Raw genomic sequence first — 14,182 nt, forward strand, 5'->3', positions numbered from 1 at the left:
TGTACAGAGAGAAACAGTAAGCTTCTCCTTCCATTCAGGACCTCCTACCTGAAGTCACCCTGCCTCTTGAAGAAAGACGACCTTCTTTGTATTGCAACTAAAGCACAGTTTTTCCTGTAGCACGGCAGGCTTTTGAAGCGGCACGGGTCCAGAGTCCTAGCCAGGGATTTCCTTGGTGAGGCCGTTCACTAGTTGCAGAACACCGTGCCTCGAGAAGTTGATTCAGGGAAGCAACAACTGTGTACTCTGTGTCTCATTTGACTTGTTAAAAACCACAGAGATGAATGCTGCCTGTGCCCATGGAAATGGGGTCATGAGGGTACTAGCCTTGCTTTCCGTTTGGAAACCTCCATTCTTGCTTCCGTGAAGCTCCCTGAAATTCTCTGCTGTTGACAGTCCTCTGGCCACTGTAGGCATGTGTCTGGGAAAAAAATGAGTTTTCTCTGGGTACACACGGAGCTTCATTGGCCGGGGTGGGGCTCTCCTTGCCATCCTCTAGAGCTAAAGGGAATCTCAACGTGAGTCCCTGCCTCGAGGTAAGGCCCTGAGTAGCCCTGCAGAAAGGGAGGCATGCAGCTCTTTCCATGAGCTCTTAGTGGAGGTCTGTTTTAATGAAAAGAATTACCCCTTTCAGGACTCCTACGCCCTTCGGGTGAGCATCATTTTGGTTCCAAGATCACTGACTCCCTCCACACCCCTGTGGGCCTGCTGAGCAGCATTGAGTCCCATACGTCCCACGGAGGCTCTCTGTGTCTGCAGAGTCTCGGGCAACACACTATACGTTACTTCAGGAGAGCTACATTTCCAGAGCACTCGAACAGCATCAGAACTACATTTCTAGGCAGTCCACCATGCCCTGGAAGTCTTCGACATTGCCCTCGTCAGAGCTGCCCAGAGAAAACACTCTGCTTAGAATTTATCGAGGACCTCGTACCTGAAGTCACTCTATTCAAGGAGAAATACAGCATCTTAACATGCTGTGTCGTTCACAGGGCAAGAAACGTGAGAACTTGCCTCGAGGTAAGGCCATGAAATGCTTTGCAGAAGCAGAGGCGTGTAGCAGTTTCCATGTGGCCGTAGACGCATATCTTCAGCATTTTAAAGCCAGTACGCTTTTCAGGACACCCAGGTGCCTCGCCTGGAAACCCTATTCCCTGCAAGAACACTGAGTACCCTCAGGCTCCCCTGGCCCTTCTAAGGAAAATCCAGGCCAAGAGCTTTCAGACTCAGAGTGTGTATGTCGAGTGTAGGGTAACAAAGTGCACTCTTATTGGGACATCTTGATATAGCCAGCAATCGCCCAGGTTCACGAGCACCTTTAAGCAAGTTCCAGTAGGCCGTGGAATTCGTTCTCATTCCCTAGTTTGAGCTGTACAGAGAGAAACAGTAAGCTTCTCCTTCCATTCAGGACCTCCTACCTGAAGTCACCCTGCCTCCTGAAGAAAGACGACCTCGTTTCTATTGAAACTAAAGCACAGTTTTTCCTGTAGCATGGCAGGCTTTTGAAGAGGCACGGGCCCAGAGGCCTAGCTAGGGCTTTCCTTGGTGTGGCCGTTCACTAGATGCAGAACACCCTGCCTCGAGAAGTTGATTCAGGGAAGCAACAACTGTGTACTCTGTGTCTCATTTGACTTGTTAAAAACCACAGAGATGTATGCTGCCTGTGCCCATGGAAATGGGGGCATGATGGGACTAGCCTTGCTTTTCGTTTGGAAACCTCCATTCTAGCTTCGGTGAAGCTCCCTGAAATTCTCTGCTGTTGACAGGCCTCTGGCCACTGTAGGCATGTGTCTGGGAAGAAAATGAGTTTTCTCTGGCTACACACGGAACTTCATTGGCCGGGGTGGGACGCACCTTGCCATGCTCTAGAGCTAAAGGGAATCTAAACGTGAGCCCTTGGCTCGAGGTAAGGCCCTGAGTAGCCCTGCAGAACGGGAGGCATGCAGCTCTTTTCATTAGCTCTTAGTCGCTCTTCGGGTTTACTTTAAATGAAGTACCTTTTTTCAGGACTCCTAGGCCCCTCGGTTGAGCATCATTTTTGTTCCAAGGTCTCTGAGTATCTCCACACCCCTGTAGGCATGCTGAGCAACAACGAGGCACATTGGTCCTCGGAGGTCCTCTGTGTCTGCTGAGTCATGGGCAACACACTGCACTCTTTCTTGTGATATCTTGATTCACAGCACTCGCACAGGTTCAAGAGCAATGTTCAACAAGTTCCAACATGCCGTGGAAGTCGCTCTCATTCCCTAGTTTGAGCTGTACAGAGAGAAACAGTAAGCTTCTCCTTCCATTCAGGACCTCCTACCTGAAGTCACCCTGCCTCTTGAAGAAAGACGACCTTCTTTGTATTGCAACTAAAGCACAGTTTTTCCTGTAGCACGGCAGGCTTTTGAAGCGGCACGGGTCCAGAGTCCTAGCCAGGGATTTCCTTGGTGAGGCCGTTCACTAGTTGCAGAACACCGTGCCTCGAGAAGTTGATTCAGGGAAGCAACAACTGTGTACTCTGTGTCTCATTTGACTTGTTAAAAACCACAGAGATGAATGCTGCCTGTGCCCATGGAAATGGGGTCATGAGGGTACTAGCCTTGCTTTCCGTTTGGAAACCTCCATTCTTGCTTCCGTGAAGCTCCCTGAAATTCTCTGCTGTTGACAGTCCTCTGGCCACTGTAGGCATGTGTCTGGGAAAAAAATGAGTTTTCTCTGGGTACACACGGAGCTTCATTGGCCGGGGTGGGGCTCTCCTTGCCATCCTCTAGAGCTAAAGGGAATCTCAACGTGAGTCCCTGCCTCGAGGTAAGGCCCTGAGTAGCCCTGCAGAAAGGGAGGCATGCAGCTCTTTCCATGAGCTCTTAGTGGAGGTCTGTTTTAATGAAAAGAATTACCCCTTTCAGGACTCCTACGCCCTTCGGGTGAGCATCATTTTGGTTCCAAGATCACTGACTCCCTCCACACCCCTGTGGGCCTGCTGAGCAGCATTGAGTCCCATACGTCCCACGGAGGCTCTCTGTGTCTGCAGAGTCTCGGGCAACACACTATACGTTACTTCAGGAGAGCTACATTTCCAGAGCACTCGAACAGCATCAGAACTACATTTCTAGGCAGTCCACCATGCCCTGGAAGTCTTCGACATTGCCCTCGTCAGAGCTGCCCAGAGAAAACACTCTGCTTAGAATTTATCGAGGACCTCGTACCTGAAGTCACTCTATTCAAGGAGAAATACAGCATCTTAACATGCTGTGTCGTTCACAGGGCAAGAAACGTGAGAACTTGCCTCGAGGTAAGGCCATGAAATGCTTTGCAGAAGCAGAGGCGTGTAGCAGTTTCCATGTGGCCGTAGACGCATATCTTCAGCATTTTAAAGCCAGTACGCTTTTCAGGACACCCAGGTGCCTCGCCTGGAAACCCTATTCCCTGCAAGAACACTGAGTACCCTCAGGCTCCCCTGGCCCTTCTAAGGAAAATCCAGGCCAAGAGCTTTCAGACTCAGAGTGTGTATGTCGAGTGTAGGGTAACAAAGTGCACTCTTATTGGGACATCTTGATATAGCCAGCAATCGCCCAGGTTCACGAGCACCTTTAAGCAAGTTCCAGTAGGCCGTGGAATTCGTTCTCATTCCCTAGTTTGAGCTGTACAGAGAGAAACAGTAAGCTTCTCCTTCCATTCAGGACCTCCTACCTGAAGTCACCCTGCCTCCTGAAGAAAGACGACCTCGTTTCTATTGAAACTAAAGCACAGTTTTTCCTGTAGCACGGCAGGCTTTTGAAGAGGCACGGGCCCAGAGGCCTAGCTAGGGCTTTCCTTGGTGTGGCCGTTCACTAGATGCAGAACACCCTGCCTCGAGAAGTTGATTCAGGGAAGCAACAACTGTGTACTCTGTGTCTCATTTGACTTGTTAAAAACCACAGAGATGTATGCTGCCTGTGCCCATGGAAATGGGGGCATGATGGGACTAGCCTTGCTTTTCGTTTGGAAACCTCCGTTCTAGCTTCGGTGAAGCTCCCTGAAATTCTCTGCTGTTGACAGGCCTCTGGCCACTGTAGGCATGTGTCTGGGAAGAAAATGAGTTTTCTCTGGCTACACACGGAACTTCATTGGCCGGGGTGGGGCGCACCTTGCCATGCTCTAGAGCTAAAGGGAATCTAAACGTGAGCCCTTGGCTCGAGGTAAGGCCCTGAGTAGCCCTGCAGATAGGGAGGCATGCAACTCTTTCCATTAGCTCTTAGTCCCTCTTCTGGTTTACTTTAAATGAAGTACCTTTTTTCAGGACTCCTAGGCCCCTCGGTTGAGCATCATTTTTGTTCCAAGGTCTCTGAGTATCTCCACACCCCTGTAGGCCTGCTGAGCAACAACGAGGCACATTGGTCCTCGGAGGTCCTCTGTGTCTGCTGAGTCATGGGCAACACACTGCACTCTTTCTTGTGATATCTTGATTCACAGCACTCGCACAGGTTCAAGAGCAATGTTCAACAAGTTCCAACATGCCGTGGAAGTCGCTCTCATTCCCTAGTTTGAGCTGTACAGAGAGAAACAGTAAGCTTCTCCTTCCATTCAGGACCTCCTACCTGAAGTCACCCTGCCTCTTGAAGAAAGACGACCTTCTTTGTATTGCAACTAAAGCACAGTTTTTCCTGTAGCACGGCAGGCTTTTGAAGCGGCACGGGTCCAGAGTCCTAGCCAGGGATTTCCTTGGTGAGGCCGTTCACTAGTTGCAGAACACCGTGCCTCGAGAAGTTGATTCAGGGAAGCAACAACTGTGTACTCTGTGTCTCATTTGACTTGTTAAAAACCACAGAGATGAATGCTGCCTGTGCCCATGGAAATGGGGTCATGAGGGTACTAGCCTTGCTTTCCGTTTGGAAACCTCCATTCTTGCTTCCGTGAAGCTCCCTGAAATTCTCTGCTGTTGACAGTCCTCTGGCCACTGTAGGCATGTGTCTGGGAAAAAAATGAGTTTTCTCTGGGTACACACGGAGCTTCATTGGCCGGGGTGGGGCTCTCCTTGCCATCCTCTAGAGCTAAAGGGAATCTCAACGTGAGTCCCTGCCTCGAGGTAAGGCCCTGAGTAGCCCTGCAGAAAGGGAGGCATGCAGCTCTTTCCATGAGCTCTTAGTGGAGGTCTGTTTTAATGAAAAGAATTACCCCTTTCAGGACTCCTACGCCCTTCGGGTGAGCATCATTTTGGTTCCAAGATCACTGACTCCCTCCACACCCCTGTGGGCCTGCTGAGCAGCATTGAGTCCCATACGTCCCACGGAGGCTCTCTGTGTCTGCAGAGTCTCGGGCAACACACTATACGTTACTTCAGGAGAGCTACATTTCCAGAGCACTCGAACAGCATCAGAACTACATTTCTAGGCAGTCCACCATGCCCTGGAAGTCTTCGACATTGCCCTCGTCAGAGCTGCCCAGAGAAAACACTCTGCTTAGAATTTATCGAGGACCTCGTACCTGAAGTCACTCTATTCAAGGAGAAATACAGCATCTTAACATGCTGTGTCGTTCACAGGGCAAGAAACGTGAGAACTTGCCTCGAGGTAAGGCCATGAAATGCTTTGCAGAAGCAGAGGCGTGTAGCAGTTTCCATGTGGCCGTAGACGCATATCTTCAGCATTTTAAAGCCAGTACGCTTTTCAGGACACCCAGGTGCCTCGCCTGGAAACCCTATTCCCTGCAAGAACACTGAGTACCCTCAGGCTCCCCTGGCCCTTCTAAGGAAAATCCAGGCCAAGAGCTTTCAGACTCAGAGTGTGTATGTCGAGTGTAGGGTAACAAAGTGCACTCTTATTGGGACATCTTGATATAGCCAGCAATCGCCCAGGTTCACGAGCACCTTTAAGCAAGTTCCAGTAGGCCGTGGAATTCGTTCTCATTCCCTAGTTTGAGCTGTACAGAGAGAAACAGTAAGCTTCTCCTTCCATTCAGGACCTCCTACCTGAAGTCACCCTGCCTCCTGAAGAAAGACGACCTCGTTTCTATTGAAACTAAAGCACAGTTTTTCCTGTAGCACGGCAGGCTTTTGAAGAGGCACGGGCCCAGAGGCCTAGCTAGGGCTTTCCTTGGTGTGGCCGTTCACTAGATGCAGAACACCCTGCCTCGAGAAGTTGATTCAGGGAAGCAACAACTGTGTACTCTGTGTCTCATTTGACTTGTTAAAAACCACAGAGATGTATGCTGCCTGTGCCCATGGAAATGGGGGCATGATGGGACTAGCCTTGCTTTTCGTTTGGAAACCTCCGTTCTAGCTTCGGTGAAGCTCCCTGAAATTCTCTGCTGTTGACAGGCCTCTGGCCACTGTAGGCATGTGTCTGGGAAGAAAATGAGTTTTCTCTGGCTACACACGGAACTTCATTGGCCGGGGTGGGGCGCACCTTGCCATGCTCTAGAGCTAAAGGGAATCTAAACGTGAGCCCTTGGCTCGAGGTAAGGCCCTGAGTAGCCCTGCAGATAGGGAGGCATGCAACTCTTTCCATTAGCTCTTAGTCCCTCTTCTGGTTTACTTTAAATGAAGTACCTTTTTTCAGGACTCCTAGGCCCCTCGGTTGAGCATCATTTTTGTTCCAAGGTCTCTGAGTATCTCCACACCCCTGTAGGCCTGCTGAGCAACAACGAGGCACATTGGTCCTCGGAGGTCCTCTGTGTCTGCTGAGTCATGGGCAACACACTGCACTCTTTCTTGTGATATCTTGATTCACAGCACTCGCACAGGTTCAAGAGCAATGTTCAACAAGTTCCAACATGCCGTGGAAGTCGCTCTCATTCCCTAGTTTGAGCTGTACAGAGAGAAACAGTAAGCTTCTCCTTCCATTCAGGACCTCCTACCTGAAGTCACCCTGCCTCTTGAAGAAAGACGACCTTCTTTGTATTGCAACTAAAGCACAGTTTTTCCTGTAGCACGGCAGGCTTTTGAAGCGGCACGGGTCCAGAGTCCTAGCCAGGGATTTCCTTGGTGAGGCCGTTCACTAGTTGCAGAACACCGTGCCTCGAGAAGTTGATTCAGGGAAGCAACAACTGTGTACTCTGTGTCTCATTTGACTTGTTAAAAACCACAGAGATGAATGCTGCCTGTGCCCATGGAAATGGGGTCATGAGGGTACTAGCCTTGCTTTCCGTTTGGAAACCTCCATTCTTGCTTCCGTGAAGCTCCCTGAAATTCTCTGCTGTTGACAGTCCTCTGGCCACTGTAGGCATGTGTCTGGGAAAAAAATGAGTTTTCTCTGGGTACACACGGAGCTTCATTGGCCGGGGTGGGGCTCTCCTTGCCATCCTCTAGAGCTAAAGGGAATCTCAACGTGAGTCCCTGCCTCGAGGTAAGGCCCTGAGTAGCCCTGCAGAAAGGGAGGCATGCAGCTCTTTCCATGAGCTCTTAGTGGAGGTCTGTTTTAATGAAAAGAATTACCCCTTTCAGGACTCCTACGCCCTTCGGGTGAGCATCATTTTGGTTCCAAGATCACTGACTCCCTCCACACCCCTGTGGGCCTGCTGAGCAGCATTGAGTCCCATACGTCCCACGGAGGCTCTCTGTGTCTGCAGAGTCTCGGGCAACACACTATACGTTACTTCAGGAGAGCTACATTTCCAGAGCACTCGAACAGCATCAGAACTACATTTCTAGGCAGTCCACCATGCCCTGGAAGTCTTCGACATTGCCCTCGTCAGAGCTGCCCAGAGAAAACACTCTGCTTAGAATTTATCGAGGACCTCGTACCTGAAGTCACTCTATTCAAGGAGAAATACAGCATCTTAACATGCTGTGTCGTTCACAGGGCAAGAAACGTGAGAACTTGCCTCGAGGTAAGGCCATGAAATGCTTTGCAGAAGCAGAGGCGTGTAGCAGTTTCCATGTGGCCGTAGACGCATATCTTCAGCATTTTAAAGCCAGTACGCTTTTCAGGACACCCAGGTGCCTCGCCTGGAAACCCTATTCCCTGCAAGAACACTGAGTACCCTCAGGCTCCCCTGGCCCTTCTAAGGAAAATCCAGGCCAAGAGCTTTCAGACTCAGAGTGTGTATGTCGAGTGTAGGGTAACAAAGTGCACTCTTATTGGGACATCTTGATATAGCCAGCAATCGCCCAGGTTCACGAGCACCTTTAAGCAAGTTCCAGTAGGCCGTGGAATTCGTTCTCATTCCCTAGTTTGAGCTGTACAGAGAGAAACAGTAAGCTTCTCCTTCCATTCAGGACCTCCTACCTGAAGTCACCCTGCCTCCTGAAGAAAGACGACCTCGTTTCTATTGAAACTAAAGCACAGTTTTTCCTGTAGCACGGCAGGCTTTTGAAGAGGCACGGGCCCAGAGGCCTAGCTAGGGCTTTCCTTGGTGTGGCCGTTCACTAGATGCAGAACACCCTGCCTCGAGAAGTTGATTCAGGGAAGCAACAACTGTGTACTCTGTGTCTCATTTGACTTGTTAAAAACCACAGAGATGTATGCTGCCTGTGCCCATGGAAATGGGGGCATGATGGGACTAGCCTTGCTTTTCGTTTGGAAACCTCCGTTCTAGCTTCGGTGAAGCTCCCTGAAATTCTCTGCTGTTGACAGGCCTCTGGCCACTGTAGGCATGTGTCTGGGAAGAAAATGAGTTTTCTCTGGCTACACACGGAACTTCATTGGCCGGGGTGGGGCGCACCTTGCCATGCTCTAGAGCTAAAGGGAATCTAAACGTGAGCCCTTGGCTCGAGGTAAGGCCCTGAGTAGCCCTGCAGATAGGGAGGCATGCAACTCTTTCCATTAGCTCTTAGTCCCTCTTCTGGTTTACTTTAAATGAAGTACCTTTTTTCAGGACTCCTAGGCCCCTCGGTTGAGCATCATTTTTGTTCCAAGGTCTCTGAGTATCTCCACACCCCTGTAGGCCTGCTGAGCAACAACGAGGCACATTGGTCCTCGGAGGTCCTCTGTGTCTGCTGAGTCATGGGCAACACACTGCACTCTTTCTTGTGATATCTTGATTCACAGCACTCGCACAGGTTCAAGAGCAATGTTCAACAAGTTCCAACATGCCGTGGAAGTCGCTCTCATTCCCTAGTTTGAGCTGTACAGAGAGAAACAGTAAGCTTCTCCTTCCATTCAGGACCTCCTACCTGAAGTCACCCTGCCTCTTGAAGAAAGACGACCTTCTTTGTATTGCAACTAAAGCACAGTTTTTCCTGTAGCACGGCAGGCTTTTGAAGCGGCACGGGTCCAGAGTCCTAGCCAGGGATTTCCTTGGTGAGGCCGTTCACTAGTTGCAGAACACCGTGCCTCGAGAAGTTGATTCAGGGAAGCAACAACTGTGTACTCTGTGTCTCATTTGACTTGTTAAAAACCACAGAGATGAATGCTGCCTGTGCCCATGGAAATGGGGTCATGAGGGTACTAGCCTTGCTTTCCGTTTGGAAACCTCCATTCTTGCTTCCGTGAAGCTCCCTGAAATTCTCTGCTGTTGACAGTCCTCTGGCCACTGTAGGCATGTGTCTGGGAAAAAAATGAGTTTTCTCTGGGTACACACGGAGCTTCATTGGCCGGGGTGGGGCTCTCCTTGCCATCCTCTAGAGCTAAAGGGAATCTCAACGTGAGTCCCTGCCTCGAGGTAAGGCCCTGAGTAGCCCTGCAGAAAGGGAGGCATGCAGCTCTTTCCATGAGCTCTTAGTGGAGGTCTGTTTTAATGAAAAGAATTACCCCTTTCAGGACTCCTACGCCCTTCGGGTGAGCATCATTTTGGTTCCAAGATCACTGACTCCCTCCACACCCCTGTGGGCCTGCTGAGCAGCATTGAGTCCCATACGTCCCACGGAGGCTCTCTGTGTCTGCAGAGTCTCGGGCAACACACTATACGTTACTTCAGGAGAGCTACATTTCCAGAGCACTCGAACAGCATCAGAACTACATTTCTAGGCAGTCCACCATGCCCTGGAAGTCTTCGACATTGCCCTCGTCAGAGCTGCCCAGAGAAAACACTCTGCTTAGAATTTATCGAGGACCTCGTACCTGAAGTCACTCTATTCAAGGAGAAATACAGCATCTTAACATGCTGTGTCGTTCACAGGGCAAGAAACGTGAGAACTTGCCTCGAGGTAAGGCCATGAAATGCTTTGCAGAAGCAGAGGCGTGTAGCAGTTTCCATGTGGCCGTAGACGCATATCTTCAGCATTTTAAAGCCAGTACGCTTTTCAGGACACCCAGGTGCCTCGCCTGGAAACCCTATTCCCTGCAAGAACACTGAGTACCCTCAGGCTCCCCTGGCCCTTCTAAGGAAAATCCAGGCCAAGAGCTTTCAGACTCAGAGTGTGTATGTCGAGTGTAGGGTAACAAAGTGCACTCTTATTGGGACATCTTGATATAGCCAGCAATCGCCCAGGTTCACGAGCACCTTTAAGCAAGTTCCAGTAGGCCGTGGAATTCGTTCTCATTCCCTAGTTTGAGCTGTACAGAGAGAAACAGTAAGCTTCTCCTTCCATTCAGGACCTCCTACCTGAAGTCACCCTGCCTCCTGAAGAAAGACGACCTCGTTTCTATTGAAACTAAAGCACAGTTTTTCCTGTAGCACGGCAGGCTTTTGAAGAGGCACGGGCCCAGAGGCCTAGCTAGGGCTTTCCTTGGTGTGGCCGTTCACTAGATGCAGAACACCCTGCCTCGAGAAGTTGATTCAGGGAAGCAACAACTGTGTACTCTGTGTCTCATTTGACTTGTTAAAAACCACAGAGATGTATGCTGCCTGTGCCCATGGAAATGGGGGCATGATGGGACTAGCCTTGCTTTTCGTTTGGAAACCTCCGTTCTAGCTTCGGTGAAGCTCCCTGAAATTCTCTGCTGTTGACAGGCCTCTGGCCACTGTAGGCATGTGTCTGGGAAGAAAATGAGTTTTCTCTGGCTACACACGGAACTTCATTGGCCGGGGTGGGGCGCACCTTGCCATGCTCTAGAGCTAAAGGGAATCTAAACGTGAGCCCTTGGCTCGAGGTAAGGCCCTGAGTAGCCCTGCAGATAGGGAGGCATGCAACTCTTTCCATTAGCTCTTAGTCCCTCTTCTGGTTTACTTTAAATGAAGTACCTTTTTTCAGGACTCCTAGGCCCCTCGGTTGAGCATCATTTTTGTTCCAAGGTCTCTGAGTATCTCCACACCCCTGTAGGCCTGCTGAGCAACAACGAGGCACATTGGTCCTCGGAGGTCCTCTGTGTCTGCTGAGTCATGGGCAACACACTGCACTCTTTCTTGTGATATCTTGATTCACAGCACTCGCACAGGTTCAAGAGCAATGTTCAACAAGTTCCAACATGCCGTGGAAGTCGCTCTCATTCCCTAGTTTGAGCTGTACAGAGAGAAACAGTAAGCTTCTCCTTCCATTCAGGACCTCCTACCTGAAGTCACCCTGCCTCTTGAAGAAAGACGACCTTCTTTGTATTGCAACTAAAGCACAGTTTTTCCTGTAGCACGGCAGGCTTTTGAAGCGGCACGGGTCCAGAGTCCTAGCCAGGGATTTCCTTGGTGAGGCCGTTCACTAGTTGCAGAACACCGTGCCTCGAGAAGTTGATTCAGGGAAGCAACAACTGTGTACTCTGTGTCTCATTTGACTTGTTAAAAACCACAGAGATGAATGCTGCCTGTGCCCATGGAAATGGGGTCATGAGGGTACTAGCCTTGCTTTCCGTTTGGAAACCTCCATTCTTGCTTCCGTGAAGCTCCCTGAAATTCTCTGCTGTTGACAGTCCTCTGGCCACTGTAGGCATGTGTCTGGGAAAAAAATGAGTTTTCTCTGGGTACACACGGAGCTTCATTGGCCGGGGTGGGGCTCTCCTTGCCATCCTCTAGAGCTAAAGGGAATCTCAACGTGAGTCCCTGCCTCGAGGTAAGGCCCTGAGTAGCCCTGCAGAAAGGGAGGCATGCAGCTCTTTCCATGAGCTCTTAGTGGAGGTCTGTTTTAATGAAAAGAATTACCCCTTTCAGGACTCCTACGCCCTTCGGGTGAGCATCATTTTGGTTCCAAGATCACTGACTCCCTCCACACCCCTGTGGGCCTGCTGAGCAGCATTGAGTCCCATACGTCCCACGGAGGCTCTCTGTGTCTGCAGAGTCTCGGGCAACACACTATACGTTACTTCAGGAGAGCTACATTTCCAGAGCACTCGAACAGCATCAGAACTACATTTCTAGGCAGTCCACCATGCCCTGGAAGTCTTCGACATTGCCCTCGTCAGAGCTGCCCAGAGAAAACACTCTGCTTAGAATTTATCGAGGACCTCGTACCTGAAGTCACTCTATTCAAGGAGAAATACAGCATCTTAACATGCTGTGTCGTTCACAGGGCAAGAAACGTGAGAACTTGCCTCGAGGTAAGGCCATGAAATGCTTTGCAGAAGCAGAGGCGTGTAGCAGTTTCCATGTGGCCGTAGACGCATATCTTCAGCATTTTAAAGCCAGTACGCTTTTCAGGACACCCAGGTGCCTCGCCTGGAAACCCTATTCCCTGCAAGAACACTGAGTACCCTCAGGCTCCCCTGGCCCTTCTAAGGAAAATCCAGGCCAAGAGCTTTCAGACTCAGAGTGTGTATGTCGAGTGTAGGGTAACAAAGTGCACTCTTATTGGGACATCTTGATATAGCCAGCAATCGCCCAGGTTCACGAGCACCTTTAAGCAAGTTCCAGTAGGCCGTGGAATTCGTTCTCATTCCCTAGTTTGAGCTGTACAGAGAGAAACAGTAAGCTTCTCCTTCCATTCAGGACCTCCTACCTGAAGTCACCCTGCCTCCTGAAGAAAGACGACCTCGTTTCTATTGAAACTAAAGCACAGTTTTTCCTGTAGCACGGCAGGCTTTTGAAGAGGCACGGGCCCAGAGGCCTAGCTAGGGCTTTCCTTGGTGTGGCCGTTCACTAGATGCAGAACACCCTGCCTCGAGAAGTTGATTCAGGGAAGCAACAACTGTGTACTCTGTGTCTCATTTGACTTGTTAAAAACCACAGAGATGTATGCTGCCTGTGCCCATGGAAATGGGGGCATGATGGGACTAGCCTTGCTTTTCGTTTGGAAACCTCCGTTCTAGCTTCGGTGAAGCTCCCTGAAATTCTCTGCTGTTGACAGGCCTCTGGCCACTGTAGGCATGTGTCTGGGAAGAAAATGAGTTTTCTCTGGCTACACACGGAACTTCATTGGCCGGGGTGGGGCGCACCTTGCCATGCTCTAGAGCTAAAGGGAATCTAAACGTGAGCCCTTGGCTCGAGGTAAGGCCCTGAGTAGCCCTGCAGATAGGGAGGCATGCAACTCTTTCCATTAGCTCTTAGTCCCTCTTCTGGTTTACTTTAAATGAAGTACCTTTTTTCAGGACTCCTAGGCCCCTCGGTTGAGCATCATTTTTGTTCCAAGGTCTCTGAGTATCTCCACACCCCTGTAGGCCTGCTGAGCAACAACGAGGCACATTGGTCCTCGGAGGTCCTCTGTGTCTGCTGAGTCATGGGCAACACACTGCACTCTTTCTTGTGATATCTTGATTCACAGCACTCGCACAGGTTCAAGAGCAATGTTCAACAAGTTCCAACATGCCGTGGAAGTCGCTCTCATTCCCTAGTTTGAGCTGTACAGAGAGAAACAGTAAGCTTCTCCTTCCATTCAGGACCTCCTACCTGAAGTCACCCTGCCTCTTGAAGAAAGACGACCTTCTTTGTATTGCAACTAAAGCACAGTTTTTCCTGTAGCACGGCAGGCTTTTGAAGCGGCACGGGTCCAGAGTCCTAGCCAGGGATTTCCTTGGTGAGGCCGTTCACTAGTTGCAGAACACCGTGCCTCGAGAAGTTGATTCAGGGAAGCAACAACTGTGTACTCTGTGTCTCATTTGACTTGTTAAAAACCACAGAGATGAATGCTGCCTGTGCCCATGGAAATGGGGTCATGAGGGTACTAGCCTTGCTTTCCGTTTGGAAACCTCCATTCTTGCTTCCGTGAAGCTCCCTGAAATTCTCTGCTGTTGACAGTCCTCTGGCCACTGTAGGCATGTGTCTGGGAAAAAAATGAGTTTTCTCTGGGTACACACGGAGCTTCATTGGCCGGGGTGGGGCTCTCCTTGCCATCCTCTAGAGCTAAAGGGAATCTCAACGTGAGTCCCTGCCTCGAGGTAAGGCCCTGAGTAGCCCTGCAGAAAGGGAGGCATGCAGCTCTTTCCATGAGCTCTTAGTGGAGGTCTGTTTTAATGAAAAGAATTACCCCTTTCAGGACTCC

Source organism: Balaenoptera physalus, assembly GCF_965194825.1.
Source record: "Balaenoptera physalus genome assembly, chromosome: 9".
Taxonomy (NCBI): Eukaryota; Metazoa; Chordata; class Mammalia; order Artiodactyla; family Balaenopteridae; genus Balaenoptera; species Balaenoptera physalus.